This window comes from Anser anser (genome assembly GCF_964211835.1).
Source record: "Anser anser genome assembly, chromosome: 2".
Taxonomy (NCBI): Eukaryota; Metazoa; Chordata; class Aves; order Anseriformes; family Anatidae; genus Anser; species Anser anser.
In genome coordinates this window covers 79,928,996-79,947,070 of record NC_139721.1, presented here as the reverse complement: position 1 = coordinate 79,947,070, position 18,075 = coordinate 79,928,996, and the positions used below count along the sequence as shown (strand labels likewise).

Sequence of the window (18,075 nt, the reverse complement as noted above, 5' to 3'; positions counted from 1 at the left end):
CACTTAGCCACAGTACTGCTTACCAAAATGCCATAGGATCTCCATGGGAGCCACAGGAGAAAGATTGACTCAGGGTAGCAAGGCCATTAACCCTTTTTTTGGTATTCTGAATTGCTTCTGAGGTTGACTTCTTTCCTTTATTATTTGTACTATGATTTGTTGGATTGTGAGAAGCAGCTTGGCAGGACAGCAATACCAGGCTTAGTTAACAATGTCTTGGTGGGATTAGCACCTGTGAAAAGAAATGGTCTCAGACTCCCTGCTGCTTGTGAGCAGCTCTTGTAGCACAATCAGCATGAGAAGCCCAGTTGCAGCTGCCTCACCTGGTTCATCCCACACTTGTGGAAAAGATGGAAGGGGCATGTCTAAATGAGGGGGTCATCACTTTTCTCCCCACACACTCCCTTCAGAAAAGTGCAGATAACCCAGTCATTTGTCCTCCAGAAAGGAAAGATACAGAGTAAAACTCACCATAGCTCTACTCTTAAAAACAAATTACTCTGATATTCTCCTCCCATCTTTTCTTATGTCTACTACCTTTGAAAGATAGAGAAGTTTTAAATGGTCATTCCTGCTCTTTCTCATGAAGAGTAATTCCCAAATCTCTACCACTTGAAAGTCTGGAGTAAGACACATGACTTCTTTGATCTTTATCCTCCATTCACAGCACACTGATTCACTTTAATATTTCAGATATCTTACAGGGGAATGCTCAATAGTTGCTGTTCAGAGTTGAAAGAAATGGTAAGCTATTTTTTTCCATCTCTGAGTGCTGCAAGGGTCAGCATTTTGAAGAACCAGCATGTGCATGACTATAACAACAGCTAGTGAAGGCAATACCAGAGCAGTTCTCTGTCCCTGACCTCCAGCCAAACTACAGGGTAGAGCTAGTATCTTTTATTAGGCCAGATGTTTTTATTTTATGAGCTTAAAATAAGGCATTACCTCTCCCTACCAGCCTTGTCTCACCTCACCTTTGATCCTTAGACTACTATGTATAAAAGAAGTTACTAAAACCTTTTTTCTTTCTTCCCCCATCACAATCTTTCAAGGCAGAAGAGTGATAAGAAACAGGAGGAAGTATTGCCAGATAGACATATTGGCAGTATGTCCAAGCTATCTCTAGCCAGATGCATTGTTCATCCTCATCTGCAGCAGCCTTTGCTTTTCCATTCAGAAGTCATTTCAAAACATATTGCAGATGATGATAAAATGTTGGGAGGATTTTGCAATAGGGGCCATTACTCAGTGGACAATAGATTTAGAGACCACCGAGCTCACTGATAGATCTAACGAAACAGCAAAACATTATCTCCACCAAATTATGTACTGGGCTTCCAATAAATGCAGCCCAGTGATCCCTGGTAAGGTAATTGCATGCAGCAAAGAATACGCCAGCATAAAGCACTGATTCTGCTTGTCATTGTAATATGATTTATTGGCCCATGGGATTCAGAATTACTCTATTTCTCTTCCCCAAAACAGACATCTATGAAAAGGAGGATGGCCTTGTGGTTAAGGAGTTGGATGCTGAAGATATGGTCTTAGATTCCAGTCCTCTCTCAGGCTTCCTGTGTGGCCTCAAACAAACCATTAATGCTTTTGTGTTTTTCTTCCCTGTCAGTAAGATGATAATTATACTAGCAGGAAAGCTCTGAACTGGACTGAACCCAATTCTTTTTTTTTCTCTCTTTCTTCGTTTTTTTTTTTTTTTTTTTTTCTTCTCAGATCTGTAGTTTCTTTACAGCTTGATATTCTTTGGTTTTGTACTAATAGCTGGCTGACAAAGATGTCTAATCAATTCAGTGTTTACAGCAGAACGATGGCACTTCTTTGGGGTGTTTTTACCGAGTTTACAAGGAACACTCTCTGAATTCGATGGTTAATGCCATGTGCCAAACCACTCCGCAGAAGATCTGAACATCCAGTTTACCTTCTGGAGTTGTGCACTTCTTTCTCCAGTGACTGCAGAGGGAGGTTAGGATGATAACTTCAATGTGAGGAGGAAGACAGGCAAGTGGCTTGTGGCCACGATGGATCTGCCAGGGATGGAGGCAAGCCTCCTCTTCCAATGCTGCTGTAGAATTCTCAATATTTCAAGGGAGCACGTTGTGCTCAGCATTTTTTTCTATGACGCTTTGCAACCAGCTCTCTACATAGGAGCACTCTGCATGAAAAGAAAAACAGTGTGAAAAGCCTGTTAAATAATCTGCTGAAAGATTGCTGTCTGCTCTGTTTTTTCTACTCACCAAAAAGTCTGTGGGATTTTCAGAGTTTTGAATAGAAAGTAGACCCTGCTTCCTAATAATAATTATCTTTTTTTCTTTTTCATTGTGACATAAACAATAGCTTATTCTCTGTGTGGTATGTGAACCCAGTCCAAACCCCTAATTTTTCGTGCTCTACAAGAGGAAAATTGCAAACCATATCTCCATATGAACTTTTTCTAGCCCCTAATTTGAGGAGTTGAACCAAGTGCCGCATCTGAAGACCCATGAACTCTGACAAACTCAACAAACTCTGGGTCTGAGTCCAAGCTTTGCATCTTGGTTTTATCTCTCTGGTATCAGCCGAATCAACCATAGGAACAGCTTCAAACATAATCCGTCTCTTCCCATGCCCCTTCTTCATTCCTACAATGTCAAGCCAGTGTTGAGGATATTTGACATGCTGCCAGCTCTAAAACTGTACAGGATGGTTAACCCGGCCTTGTGCTTGTGACCTAACAGCATACAGCTCTAGTGGCAGAGGAGATGTACAAGTAGTAAAGATGGCATTATATCCCCCTCTGTCTCTTCCAAGCCTTTCCAGTCATTCCTCAGAGAGTAACTGCTTTAAAAAGCTTTTGTATAATACGGAGAAGACTGTAAAGAATGCCAGAATTTCTTAGACACAACCACTGTCTCCTTGCTCCTGATATGCACACACTATTGCCGAAATGCCTGTTAACAGCACTAAGATGCTGAAATTCCAACCTATTCCATGGAATGAGTTGAAAGCCTTTCTTGGAGATCACAGAAAAGATGGATTACTATTTTTTTTTCAAAAACCTTTTCTATTTCTCTTCCTTTCTCTCTTTTTTTCCCCTCTTTTTTTCCACATAGCAGGGTGCCATCAGCTGGGTCTCCCTGTTGGCAGCAGCATGATAGATGGCAACACATCTCGTGTTTGCAGCAAAGGCTGCTTTGGCTTACATCTGTCCGGCTAGCAAAACAGAGGAAGCTGCCAAAAAAAACAGTCCGAGGTATGAAAGTTAACAGTTAGCAATAACTGCGGTGTGAAACATTCCCATGAAATCCAGACATCAAGGATGCTGCTTGGAATAGCTTGAATGTCCTGCATTCTTTGGCAGTGAAAGCAGAGTAATACACCAGCAGCGTGGGAGACAGCAGCCAAGGAGGAACACACGAGCCCCAGAGAACTGGCCATCAATTTTCTTCCTGTGGCTGGCTGGAGGAAACTGAAATGTATATTACAGTGGCTTCTGACGCCAGCCACTGCTATGCGCTCTGCACTTCAGACTCAGAATACGTTACCCTAAAACTAAACAAAAAAATCCCTAAGCTATTAATAGATTTGTATAAACAAATCCCTTGTAGTTTTTAATCATTTACATATGGGATTGAGAAACCAACCATAAAATGTCAGTATGGCTATTACATGGGTCACTGGAACAGGTTTATGTTAGCTAATACGCTGAAATAGTAGATTAAGAAGAGGATAGTTTATGGCCTTTAGTTCATTTGTTGACAGGAAGAATCAGGAGCAGATTTGTTTTATGCCTGATCCCATCACAGAACAACTGGGGATGGAGCAGTGATTAAAATCCAGGCAACTGGGATGGGGTAATGACTAGACTGCATACATATTTCTGTGGGTGAACTAGATGCTCGTGAGGGGAAAGAGCTAATGAGATCACAGAAGTCTGCAGAGCAGAGCTGAGTGCTCCCGTGCAGCCCTCTGAAGTGACTCAGCAAAGTACAATTGCTTGACATCCCATTGCAGAGCTGGTAAATAACCACAAGCCCTCATGAGATGGAGCACTCAGGATGGGAAGAGCTTACTGAGACCTGTAAGGAACAAGCTGATTCTTAGAAGAAAAATGTTAGCCTATATTGTGATGTTCCAGCAGGTCCCTGGAAATAGTTAGGGCTTCCCAAAGTGCAGCCACGCTAACACATCTGAAAACGTCGTTAAATCATCCCATGCTGTGTTTGATTGCTGTGCTTTGTAATGCCCTGCTCAAAGATGCCTCTTTTCTCTTGCCTGCTATTCCTTCTGCATTTATTCCAGATTTGTGTGCAATTGTTTTGTCAGAAACAAAGCATCTTAGAAAACCAAAACCAAATATATCCAACAGACCTTCTTAATGTTTAATCAGAACATCATGAAAATCAAATCAGTTAAGAAGACCTTGGTGACCTGTGACATAAATGTGTACTTGAATCCTAAAAGCATTGCAAAAGCCTGTCAATAATTATGGTCTCATTCATCTTGCCTGGAACCAGGCCAAAAACTGAAGCTGGAATTCTCTGTGTAGTCGTAGTGGAGCAGACTGCAGGCCTCAAAGTCTGACTCGATCCAAGGCAGAATAGAAGGGTAGAGCTCTCTTACATGGGTTACCACACTGAAACAGCTTCCCTCTTCCCCCACATACATTTGTGTTTTCTGATATATTCTGCATGCTATGTCGGCTGTGCTGATGTCCTGTGAGCTTTGTGGAAAGCTGCTTCAGAGGTGGTACCTGCAATAGGCTTTCCCGGTCCACGTCAGTGAGGCTGCAGGGAGCAACCTTCTCTATCTCACTGGAGGAGAACAGCAGATGTCTCCCCTTGTTGGGGGAGATCTGACCAAGACTGAAGTAGGTCTGAGTGGTCAGTTTTCCCCTTAAATGCTTCTGCTCAAACTGCCAATGTGCAAAAGGGAAGGGGAATCCTGAAGAGCGTGAACGCTTCTGAGGAACAAACCGTGCAGTGGGACAGGTATGATACCTGCCTTGGATCTGTGTCTAGCCACAAGCAAATCTTTTCTTCTGTCCACCACAACTTTTACACACATTATTTGGATTTATTTTCAAGCAGTATAAAGCTTTTCAGCTCCATCTGTCAAGCTGGGGCAGCACATCTCTTATCACACGATCTGCCAGCACCAATAAAAGTAGAATGCGATTTATAAAAAACTAAACCTACATTTGAATGCAAATAATTTTACAAATGGTTGTTAACATACAACATCCTGATCCCCATCTCTCATGGAGAATGATATCTACTGTGCTCTTTTCTTTTTTTTTATCCCCTTGTAATTCAAACTTTCCAATAAGTGGCAGGAGTGTAAAGTTTAAATCTAGTTTTCATAGATTCTTTTGAAAAAACTAAGCAAATTAATTAGCTATAGGTGTTTTATTTCTTTTAGGATATGATAACTTTTCACCTCCATCCCCAAGAAAACTTTATTCTCTCTTTAACCACAGCTGTATTTTGCATATCAGCCTCAGACTAATCATTTTTTTTCCCATGTTGCATCCTAATGGGTCATCTAGCTCAGTATCCCATACTTACACAGGCATTAATCTAATACAGTCTCAGATCAACTTATACAGCTTTTCAACCTCAATACGCAGATGAAAAGTCTGCTCTTGCACCCTCATCTCTTTAATTAAGAGATTGTGACACTTCTTACTCCCACTTTCATTGGATATTCTTACCCCTCATACCGTTCATGCTTCGGTACCTTTTCTCTGTAGAACAGCAAGCTTTTTTAATGACAGGCTGGGGATGGTAGAACATTTCTTAGAAATTTTGAGACCAGACATTTGATTAAAGACATAGCAGGGAGAAAAGGGGAAAAGATGCCTTGATTATATTTAGTGTTCTTCTGCCTGCCATTATTTTGTGTGTCTCAAGACATACTTGAAATGACCCAGAATGAGGGTCCTCTCCTCATTTCAGAAATAGTTATCTTCTCTGGAAGGGGTTGAGCTGTTTCTCCAAATGATTACTTTCATGATTCTTGATATTTTTAGAATAAATTTTCAGTGTCCACCTTGAAAACTTGTTCCACAATGCCATGTATGTCGAACAAATAACCAAAAGGTAACCCAAGTGTAATACTTATTTTCCTCCTGCCATTATAAAGGCAGAGATTAAGTACACAAGTATTTAAACCACTTTGTCTGCAAACACCAACAGATCTCCAGCTATGTCAAGGCTGTCCTTTCTTGCACAGTGTTGTGTGATTCTGGGACACTTTGGTGGGAATCTATTTTCAGTAGATCAGGACTGGTGATCTCTCCCAGATGTTTTTGGTGATTACTCAGTGAGGATTACGCTGAGGATTAGAGACTCTATGCAACTGCACAGCTCCAAAGTGTGACCAAGACCTCCAGCAGCAGGGAGCCAAGCAGGATTCTCAACGGCATCTCAAATGGCAGACTTCTGGGTAGCTGAGCTGAGCCCAGGATATTTCACTTTACCAAAACCAGCAAAAATGGGAAACTATGCACAGGGTTTGAGAGAAGGTAACTTTTCAAGACTGAAAAATCTTATCCAGATCAACTGAAAGAAAAACTCTACAGAGGAAACAAGAAGAATTAGGAAGTGTCAAGGAAAAATGCATTATCTGTGTGACTGTTTCAAGAGACTAGTAACATTAAAGCCTGTGATTTATTCTCAGCATTTTGTACTACTTTTTCCAAGGAAGACCAGTGCAAGGACAGCAGTCAAGGTCATGTATACTTATGGATTCTCTTATTGAGTTTACACTAGCCCTTAATACCATGCTGCAAACATTTCTACAGTAATTATAGAAATCTCTCACAACAGAGATTGTTTTATATTATCTCTTTCTTGCAGGTTTCTTTTCTCTTAAAGCAACATAATTAAAGTGATGGTTTTACTTTGGGATCTGTATTACTTAGAAAAAATACTTTTGTCTTTACAGAAAGAATTAGGAAGGCTTTTTGTGTTTGTTTTTTTTTTTTTTTTTAAGTTTCATATGGAAGGACAGAAAGCCACAGATAGAGGTGTTGTTGATGATTGATGCTCATTCCTCTACATTAAAACTTTAATAGATTAAAGTTTGTCAAGTGAGATATTTCTAATAGATAAGTGAGCTGTGTTGTTACGTGTCCTCACCCTGAATGCTGGAAAGAATAAAGCTTCTTCCATGGAGCAAGGAAAAGCTCTTCTTTATAGTGTGTTTGTCTCTTAGAAATGTAAGTTTAAATTATTTCTGGATGCCATAATTAAAGGCTGAAAAAGGACCATCATGCCTTGGTCCAAAAGAAAACAGGGACATTTCTAACAGAGGTGTATTTGCACCACATGAGGAAATAGAGAAAGGAACTATGGGGGAAAATAATCAGATTTTGTCTCTAGCAATCATTTCTCAAGGTATCCTTGTGCATCTGCTATATATTTGGACTGTTTAACCAGCAGCTTTCTATTTAACCAGGTGAGCAACTTTACCTATGGAAAAGGAAAAGATAACAAAAGCCTATGAGGGGTATTTCTTGAGATGACAGACTTTAGAGTAATAATATAATTAGATTAAGAAACAACGTGGATATTGTTGGAGCCGTCTCTCTTTGTTCCCCTTTTTATTGAAGAGCCCTGCCATTTGGAGGTACTTGGCATCCTCTTAGCTGGTTCTACTTCCCTGTGCTTCTTTCCTCCTACGAATTTCCCTCTAGGATTAGACAGCAGTACAAATATTATTACACTCTGCAGGCTTTGCCTTCTGACCTACTCTACAGAGACACATGTGATGGAGTCAGAGCTGCTGAATAGAAAATGTCTTTCTTAACACACTGGTGCTGGAGGGATGCCAAGGTCGAGTAGTTCATAAAGGAGACCGAGCTGGTCGCACTCATGGGGGAAGTCAGACCAAAGAAAGAGCCTTGGGTATTTAAAGAAAAGGGTCAGTAAAGACACTAAAATGTGGAGGAGAGGGGGAAGAGGATGGGGTGGGAAAGAAGTGGGCGAGGGGGAGTTAAGGATATGAGCTGGGGACTGAGTCCCTCAGCAGTGGGACACGAGCTTCTGCAGGAGGCGCTCCTTGCAACCCAGCCATGTTTATTTTCCTGTTAGAGGACAAAGATTTGTGAAGCACTTACGTGCGTATGTACGAGTGTGTTAAACGTGTTTCCCTGGGAAAGACTCCTTGGGAATGAGTTGGACCAGCCAGAAGTGTGGGTGGATGGGACAATTTCCTCAGCCTGGTGTTCGGTGGAAAGAGCTTCCCCCAAGCTTTGCCACTTAGCTCTGGCTGCTTGGGCACAAACCTAGCCCACACAATTTCTCTATCATTGCTAAAGGAGTGGGGACCTTTTTGGGGGGCTTTGCCGAAATATTCCGTTATGGTGAAATCCTCCCCATCCTAGTAATGCTAGTGGAAAGGAGGGACTTGCAGGCTTGCCTGGAACCAGGCAGAGCGTCATCGGTGACTGTGCCAGCCTCCCACACAGCTCTGCTGATGTTACTCCATCCTGATCTGTTGCTCCAGCACTGCGGGGAGCAGTCGGAGACTCTTCCTAGCCCTGACCTCCAAATACGCAGACACGTGGCGTATTTGGGCTGTGCGTGCCTCCCTGCGTGTGTGCAGACGATGTGGATGAAGCCTCTCAGGGGAGCGAGTCTAGACCACCACTGTCATGCTTCCCTTTGGACCTTGGCCAGGGTTTGAGCTCCAGTCGCCGGCGGTGGAAACCTCGGCCAAGGTGCTGGACTTGTGGTGTGCACGCCACGCTGCACTGCAGTCTCGAGACACTGAGAAGGGCTCAGCCAAGACAAAAATCAACAAGAATCTTCCCTCCTGAGTGCAGCCGAGTCCAAATTCAGATGTTCCTGAGCTCTGCAAAAGGCTTGATGCTGCTGCTTGGGTTTTGTTTAGCTTTTCTTGGTAACTGCTGCAGCTCTCCATTCCCTGATTCCATCAAGGGGCTGATGTAAAAATATTAATGTACCATGGGAGCAACTCATCTTTTGTTTATTCAAAGTCAAAAGCATAATAAAGTAAGCCTATCCAGGGGCTAGGCTGGTCCTTAACATTTTGTTAAAATTACAAATTATGTCTTCAGAAATGGCCAGAAAAAAAAATATTTCACACATCACTGACATCAGGAACTGCAAGACATTTTCTCAAGGGTTTGTTTGATGTGTAGGCTAGTTTGTACATCAAAAGGAGTTAGTTCACAGGATAAATTTTGGAATACCTCTTTTTGTTCTCTCAGGATTTTTTTATTTTTTATTTTTTCTCCCAGCACTGCATTAATGAATTTTCATAGCTCCTCTTCAGTGGGTATTGTATTTTCCGGAGAGAAGTGCTGTGCTTTATAGAAGTTTCTTTCTGTTTTGCTCTAAGGTATACAAGTCCTAGCTGTCATTCTAAGAGGCAAGTCAGGCACCGGGTCATGGAAAGGAGGTAAATTTTCTCGAATTGAAGCCAAAATGTTAATTGCCATCTTCCCCACGTGAAATACTGGATGGTGAACACTAGCTGTGTGTGGCTCATTCACACTGTAAATGCAACATATGCAAAAACCACAAGAAAAGAACATGCTCTGGATAAACAGAAGCGGATGATCACATATAGCTAATTTGTATCCTCATTATTTGGGAGTTATGCAGTCGGTTTCAATTTGAGGGACATCTTACAGACCTCCGTACCTCTTTCCATAGGGACTAACCTTTGTTTTTAATTATCGGTCTTTAAGAGCTTGTGCCATAATTTTGGTGTTAGCGTTTATCTGTTGAAAGAAAAAAAAGGCACAGCCTATAAATCCTTTTTCTAAAGCAGCCAACAATAGTCTTTTGTGGTCCAAACTACCGTAGTTCACCGCACTTATTGAAAAAAAAAAAAAAAAGAATGCAAAGCTTGCAGCAAGCATGATACAGGGCAGGGGCAGTGTGAGTAGAAATCGCTCAGTGAGGTCCCTGCGTTGCATACAGTGCATATAAACAACTTAATGTAGCCTAATGGGTGTATAGCATAAAAATGCATCTCTACGAAGCAGAGCTTCTGCTTCCTGCATCAATGTGTTTAGTAGAGCCAGCAATGGGACTGACATCCAGAAATTTGACTTTAATTGTATTTTTTTGCTTAGCCTGCCTGCTCGTTGAAAAGCTGAATTTTATTTATCATTAATATTATTTGAGAGGCAAGGTTCCAACTTTATCAGTTTATAACTCTGACAAATGGGGTTCCTCATTTTCCTTCTGAGATTTCACATGACCAGCTAACTTTCCTGGCACGCTGCAGCTCGTACTGGAGGTTCTCCTCCGCGGATCGGTTGGATGAGTTCTCGCTGAAACTAAACAGGGACGATTCCCGTCTGCCTGGGGAAGCATACCAAAGCCCTGAGCTGCGCCTGTCTGTATCTAGTGCTGTGTCTGTGCTTTCGGCAGAGGCTGATGCCTGCAGGACGCCAAGGCCACTGCTTGCCTCTTGCTGGCTGGGAAGCAAGGCAGAGCGTCTGGGCGCCCGCTTTCACCTCTCGCCGTGAGGGTTCAGTACCCTTGGCCAAGAAGTCTCCTGTTGGTTGGCCCTGGGTGATCTTAGCAATGATGCCGCGCTCTCTTAACACATCTGCTTTTATTTTGTGGCTGTGAGGGACGTGGAAAGAGGGAGGAGAAGGTGGCAGTGGAGCCATGTTGGCAGATTCCTGGGGTCCTGCCTTCTTGTAACACGGAAAACACAGGGGGGCTGTCAGCAAGTGCTCTCTGCCTGAATAGGGATGGAAAGGCAGCACCTGAGATGATATTTTTAGGATTCTGTGTCTGCTTTTTTCACTTCTGAAGACTCTTATGGCCCCGTAATTTGCAACTCTGATGTACGTACATGGCGGGAGAAAAGAGACAAAAACTAAAGGCTTTAAAGGATGAGCAAATGGTGACTCTAAAAGAGTGTTACACTTGTGCCTCAAGAAAAAATTTGCATCTACTGCTTTTCTACCACTCTTATTACAGAAAACATGAGAAATCTCAGTATCTTCTGCTAAACTCCTAAGTTTTTAACTGTTGTGACAACATTTAGATTGCCTTCCACTCCAGTTATTCATAGTTTGCTTGTTCTTGAAAAGTTTTCCTCCAGAGCTATGGAAGAAATGGCTGAGGGTTTTATAGGATCTCAGGGCATTTACAGCAAAGAAGGGTCTGGCTGAATTTGCCTCACACATAATTCCCTTTCCCAGCACTTGATGGAAAGATGGTAAATGACCTGCACTCTTTGTTTGAAATTTTAAAGTGGATCTAGCCTGCTTGGACTTTTAAATTTAAATGGTATTGGTTTTTAGGGGTTGTCATCTTGAGATCCCTGTGGGCAGGGAAGTGGCTAGTGCTGCTTCTGCCTGCCTGCTATAAATGAATGATATTTCAGGCAGAGAGCAAATTGCTGTAACTCGCAGAATTGAAGGACTAGTAAAGTTAACTCCATCTACACAGTTTTTGTTCTTCCTGCCCTTCAGGTTTTCATTTTTTAAGTGCTCAACCACTACCTCCTCCGAGTGGCTGTCTTTCAGCAAGAGAAAAACCTGGGATGTTTTTGTCCCTTTAGTGTGTGTTCATAGATGCCTTTACAACATACATTGTTGCTGAAATAGTGCTCAGGAAGGGACAGGAAATCAGCCAGCAGTTTCTTTCACTGGAGATAGCCGAGGAGTTTTTCTCCTCAGGTGAGAGCACTGTCCAGCTTGGGTAATTTTATTTTTTTTCCGCTGGTCATGTTTGAGACACAAACTTTGGCAATGTGCAGGGAGAAGTGGCACCAGGTTTTGTCTACACAGACACACCAAGAGGTACAAGAAGCTCTGACTCTCCCTAGGAGCACTCATGGCCATAGGCACAGGAGAGGTGTGTAGGAAGAATAGGACATGCATATGAGAATATTGTTTCCAGGCTTGCCTGTAATTTCTGTTAGGCTGATCAAATTTGCAGTCTCTCCAACCAGGACTCAATATCCAATGGCAAGGAGGGGGTCCTCCTTTGAAGAATTGACATCAGATGCGGAGAACTTTTCACTTTATGGCCCTGGGCAGCAAACACCAACTTAAACTGACAGGACCCCAGGACTGCTAATTAGAAACTGGCAAAACCAGGACATCTGGACACCTTATCACAGGTTTATCAAGATTACTGGCATGATCCATACAAACCCTTAATGGGAATCAGCTGTCAAACAAGCTGAGTTCTTAGAGGCTGTAATAACTGCTCAGTTTTGTAACCACTGTTTTTTTCACTCATTGTTTGACTCCCTAGCCAAGGAGACTCTGGGCCAAATTCGGAAAGCAAGCGCAGCTCTAAAGTGGTCAGGGCAAACCCCTGCACTGATGCTGGCTCTGACTGGCCTCCAGCTGCGAGGCTGCACCCCTTTCCATCACCAGGCAGCTTTAAATCTGCTCCACAGTAGTTTCAACTATGAGAACTCTGCCACGACCCCTTGTCTTTATACGGTCAGCTAAAAGGGCCATAAAAGACCACGGGGGGAAGAAATGACCTAGTAAAAAAGGTAAAACTGAGTGTGTGGTCCCATATTTTCCACAAGGGAGATTGGAAGGAGCATGAACTTCCTCAGATTACACAAACTGAGGATTATGATCATTGTTTAGTCAGTATCTTTTATTGAACTGAAAGAATGAAAACCACCATCAGAGAGTAAAGATAGCCTCAGGTCTTGCACTCTGTGAAGCTCCAGGTGCTCTGAGTCCACATACCCACACCTGGGGCAGAGCTGAAATCAGAAAACCTCTTATATATATACTTTAAAACCTATTTTCTCTTTCTGAATCTTAGTGAAGCCATAACCAAGGAAAGCAATAAATTAAACTTGAAGAAAATGGAGTTGATGCCTGATATAAGTCTGCAGACAGCAGGAAACACATCTCACTGCCTTGCTCGTGTTAACTCTGAGATGTGCTAGGTACCTGAAAAGAAGGTACAAGTCCACAGTCAGGCAAAACAGCCAAGAGAAATTATATCTGGAATATAGCCTGGGTTGCCGACTACCTTGTTTTGTGCTTTGATCTGGTTTGAGCCCCCATCATGAGGGAATGAACATGATATATATATATAATGAAGTCAGTTTTAGCAGAGACTTGCCAAATCTTTTTTTACATGGAAGTGGAGTTTCACTGTCTCAAGCAAGCATAGCATGAACCTGAGCAAATCCAAGCTCTCTGTCCATAAAACTTCAGACATAGTTTAGGTTTTACAGTGATCTGATTTTTGCTTCTGGATGCAAACTTTTCTTTGATTATATTTTTCCAGGTGAATGATCCAGTGTTGGACTTAGGGAATATTTCTTGAGACTGAAAAATGAGAATTTATTGTACTGCTTAATGCTTGCATATTTTGGCAGGTGAAGGCGGACCTGATGAGTAGAAGGATGGAGAGGACAGAGTTAATAAAAATATGAACACTTCAGAAACATTAGCTGGGACCATTTCCTCAGTACTTCCATGGGCATAAATGATGATTTGACAGCATGTCCATTCTTTGGAAAGATGGGACATTTTACCTTGCCTTCTAAATGTAATGAACAGGCATGCCATGGGACCCAGATGGGATGCATTTTAGCAGTTCTCTTGATTCAGCAATCTTTACTGGAGAATGACTGGTACTTTAAACATAGACCATGGAAAAAGGCCTTTGAAATGACTAGTTGAAGCTATGGCTCATTTACACATGCTGCATATGGTGCGGTTTTGTTTGTGTGTTTGTTTGCTTTTCTTACTGTGCATATAATTTATTTTTTTTGTCTGTGTTTTCCCATCCATGGGAAAGAAACACACCAGTCTTCTGCTTGGATTCACTTTTAGTTTTTAAAGGTATGCCATAAAACAACAACAATAACAAAAAGATAACACAGTGTCTCCACATGGGCAAACCACGAAGTTATTGTACCTTAAGTCATTAGGGCAAAAACTTGGTGAAACCATACAGCCATCGCTTGAGAGATAGCTGTTTGCTTTTCCAGAAGTTATAAAAGCCATCTAAACATCTCCCCTAAGGCATATCACCTGCCCAAAGAGCTTTTAGGCAGATACAAGTGTTTTTATTTAATTACCCTATAAGCTGGATCCTAATTCAATTTCAAAAGCAATATTATAAAAAGAAAATAACTCCCCCCTTTCCCCTAAATATTTATGTGTTCCAGTGGGAAATGCTTTTATGGCTTGCTTTATTCCAAACTGTTGTTGCTGCTAAGTGATAACTGAAAATGAATGCTATTTTTGCATATGTGCTTCTTAGTGAACAAATCAGCTGCACTGTGCTGATTAGAAACACATCTATACTATAACAGTTGACTGCAGGGCCTTATAATCTTCCAAAACTCTCCAGTGCCTTGTAACAGCCAGACTGCCTGCAGTTAATAGGCAACCTTCATCAGTTGCTTTCCTGTCTAAATTAATCCTGCAACCAGTTGAAAGATGAATGTTCTTAAGGGGTGATCTTCCTTCTTGAATGCAAAGATCTCTCAAATATAGAAAGCTGATGAATGCTGTCTTGGGGAGAAAATATAAAAATCATGATGGTGTTCAGAAAGCTATGTCAAACTTCTTGGCTTTAGCAAGAAAATAAAGTATCATCCTATCAACTGGTGACCTATGTTGCAAAGTTCTCTCAAATTCCATGTGTAGAAATTCAGTGTGTGAAATTGCCAGGTTTGAAGCTTTGTGTCTTTTTCAGGCATTCTTGTAAACAGTGCTCAATACTAGTCCACACTAGTTTGACCTCAGTGTAGACATAAAACAAGCAGGAGCAGCAATGACTGAAAACCTGTCTGAAAGAAATACTGTTCCCTAGTGTACTTTAACCCGTTGTGTACTTTTCCCTTCCATATGATTAGCCTGTAGAGCTATTTTTGACTTGAGTATAAAATAAGACAGCCACGTTGCAGTGTATCCAACAGCTTACATTTGCTGATAGCAGAATGAAAACCACAGTCAGGTGATGTTTCATTGACATTTCTACAGCAGCTACGAATGGCCTTGGTTTTACAAAATAAGTGATTCATTAAATCATTATGCAATGCCAGTCTCAGCTTCTAGAAATTCTAGAAATTCAATAAATCTTTATGCAATTCCAGCCTCAGCTTCTAGAAATTTGTTGCATATCTCTTTTTTCTGGTTTTCATAACAGATTTTACATAGGTTATCAAGGAAAGCAGTCCTTTTTACTCACCTTGACATATGTGTTAAGATACTGCATATATGTGTTTTTGCATAAAGGCAGTCTTCATCACCAGGATGTCTAAATGCCAGGAGTAGTTCATGCATTCTTCTCTCTGCTTTCTTGCCTCGCTACAAACAGTTGTTTCATAATATAAGCTCTGCATTTCTAAACCAGAACTCACAGCTGTACCTTTCTTAAGCATTGCCAAAAATGGATCCCATCATTTAGTAACTTAAATTATTGACAGAATCTGCATGATGAACCACAAAAAAAGTCAGAAGAATGAGGTGGCTTGGAGGCAGTTTTTTGTGTATGCAGTTTTATAATGAAACTGTTTCAAAATTGCTATAAAAATGGAAAGTAATTCAGTAGTATAGGGCAGCAGATGCTAATGGAACACCAACTGAATTTCTGCTGCCAAGATTACCTGTCTTGCTTTTTGTAATAATCTGTGTCACAATGACAGATACACACACTCGAAAGGTCTGTTAATATTTATGAAACTTGCTGTCTTCTTTCAGGTTTTGGGTGTTATAGACCAGAGGAAACATGGATTTGATGTAAACTATTGCAATCTACAAATATACTTCTGTAATACAGGCACTTGCTTTGTCTAGTTGAATGACTCCACTCAGATTCTTCAAGGTAATAGAGTGTTTCATTACTACCATTTCCAACTGATAGTATATGATAGCCATAGGTGTTGTTAAACAATGATTAACAATTAAATTAGCCACAGGGCATGAGCACCAGAACTCATTGCTGTTAACAGGTTAACATCTATCTAACAGTGTATCAGGTAATCCCCTTTCAAGCCAATGTCTGAGAACGTTGATCCTAAATCTGCAATCCAAAAAAAAAGAAAAAAAAGGGTGGGGGGGGAGCGGGGGGTGGAAATGAGGTGTTTGTAAGTCATGACTTTTTTTTTTTCCAGTGTATCTTTTTTAAGGATGACCCAGGCAAAATGTTCAGAGAGGCTCCATGTTTTCTGAAACCATGCCCCTTCAGCAGCTCTGAGTGTGGGAACCCAACGGGGAAGGCATCCAAGTCACCAGCCAGCTGAGGAGACAGGGCTGGGAAGGACCTCCTGAGTAGTCATCTTTGACTCAGTCCCTCGTTAAGGCAGGCAATTATGTTACATAATCCCTCTCGTAAACTGATCGCTCTTCACAGTTCAACTACTACTGATGTTTTACCAGAAATTTGCTGCCCTTTCTGCTAGAAAACTGTCACAGTTTCCAGTGGGAATGTATTCAGGGCAGCCTATTACTATTTGTTCTTCTGACAACATCATTCTTTAGCTTAAATAGCTCGTCAGCCCTTCTGGTGTCTACTGCCTAGATATATTTATAAAAAGTGAACACGTTTCCACCTTCTTTTGGCTAGACTAAACAAGACAGGCTCTTTTGGGCTCACCCAGAAAGACAGGCTTTTCTTTCCCTGAGCCTGAAGTCTCCCACAACTGTCCCAGTCTCAATAAATTCATTCTTGAGTGTGGGTGACCTGAGCTGTACAGATTATTCTGGATAAAGTCTTGCCAAAGCCTTGTGCAACAGCATTATGAATATTCAGGCTGAGTCTGGGGTTTTCTTGGGTGCATATTTTCTTTTTTTGTGTGGCAGGAAGTAAGTTTTAGATTCACTGTGTATGTTTTTTTTAAAAGCTTCTGAAATATTAAATGAGAAACTTTTTTTTTTTTTTAATCACATTTTTGGAAGGAGTTTAGGGTAAATGTGTTCCCAACATTGCTTTCCATGGGAGTTGGACTCCCGTTGATAATTCCAATTCTAATTACAAATAGAGTATACAATAAGTATTTAAGCAACAGTCCTGAAAACGGAGGCATGAGCTCAGTCCCTGTCTCCTCTGATGAGTCTGGCACAAGCAGACACACCAAGCCATATGTTGCTGCAGCTAAAGAGTTAAGGCAGCCCCAGGGTCTCAGCATCATGCTCTGGTACAGGGTCAGCTGCAGCAAAGGTCAAGCATGACTCTTGGAGAAGCCTTGTGACTGCTGCTTCATCTTTCTCCTCCTTTTCTTTTTGCCCACTGGACCCTTTCTTTTGTCTCCTCCCCTACCTCCACCTAAATCCCTGCTTTTACCTTATCAGCCTCCTGTCACCAATTCTAGCAGTGCTAATTCCAAAACAAACAAACAAGCAAAACACTAGTAAATCAGGAAGATTTTTTCCAACTTGGGCTCTACACCATTTGTTCATCTGAGCCAGTACAGAGACTTTTCCCTGTGTTTTCCTGCCGTCAGTACTGTGAAGTCTCCCCAGTGAGACATGTCTGCCTTGCTGGGAACTGATGCTCCGTGCTGGAAATTAGGGGACTTCTGAGGTTACTTGGGCAGATCTGTAATATCTTTGTTATGCTCCCACTCTTTGGACACACAGACTGAGAAAATGCTGAGCTATTGCGTGTTTGCAACAAGAATGGCACAAGACTTTGGAGTATATGGATACAGTGCAGAACAAATCACAACCAGAAGCGCATTCAGCTCTGACAGGAGGAGATAAGAGACTCTGTACACAGAGCTGGAGGAGGAACCTGGCTTTTTTCCTCACTGTATCCTCTTTCTTCATCGTTTCCCTCTTCTTTCTGCAGTTTTGGTTGCCTGTTACTCTCCTGCGCTCTCCTTCCCTCTGCAGACATTTTTGGTACATGCACCTCGTTCCCTGACTACCAGGTGGCTCTCCCAGTGGCAGTTCTGTTCCATTAGTTTATGCCTGTGAATGCTAGTGGAAAACTTAGTTCAGTCATGGATGTTTTATGGAGGGGAAGCATACATGAAACAGGAGGAAGAGTAGGAAAAAATGTATGGGAAAGAAAGAAAAAACTGGGCAAACCAATCTATTTTTATAGATCCATTTCATGAAATATTCCCGCTACTGTTGTTCCAGAA

The 18,075-nt window shown here is 41.7% G+C and overlaps 1 long non-coding RNA gene across 2 annotated transcripts in view; it reads left to right on the top strand.

The window, feature by feature from the left end:
- LOC310894892 overlaps window positions 1-17,513 on the top strand; it is a 36,462-nt gene extending 18,949 nt beyond the window's left edge. For both annotated transcript variants that reach the window (XR_014580262.1, XR_014580263.1), the window contains exons 2-3: window positions 15,689-15,812; window positions 16,102-17,513. This is a non-coding gene — a long non-coding RNA (uncharacterized lncRNA). The remainder of the gene's footprint in view (window positions 1-15,688; window positions 15,813-16,101) is intronic.
- The last annotated feature ends 562 nt before the right edge of the window (window positions 17,514-18,075 follow it).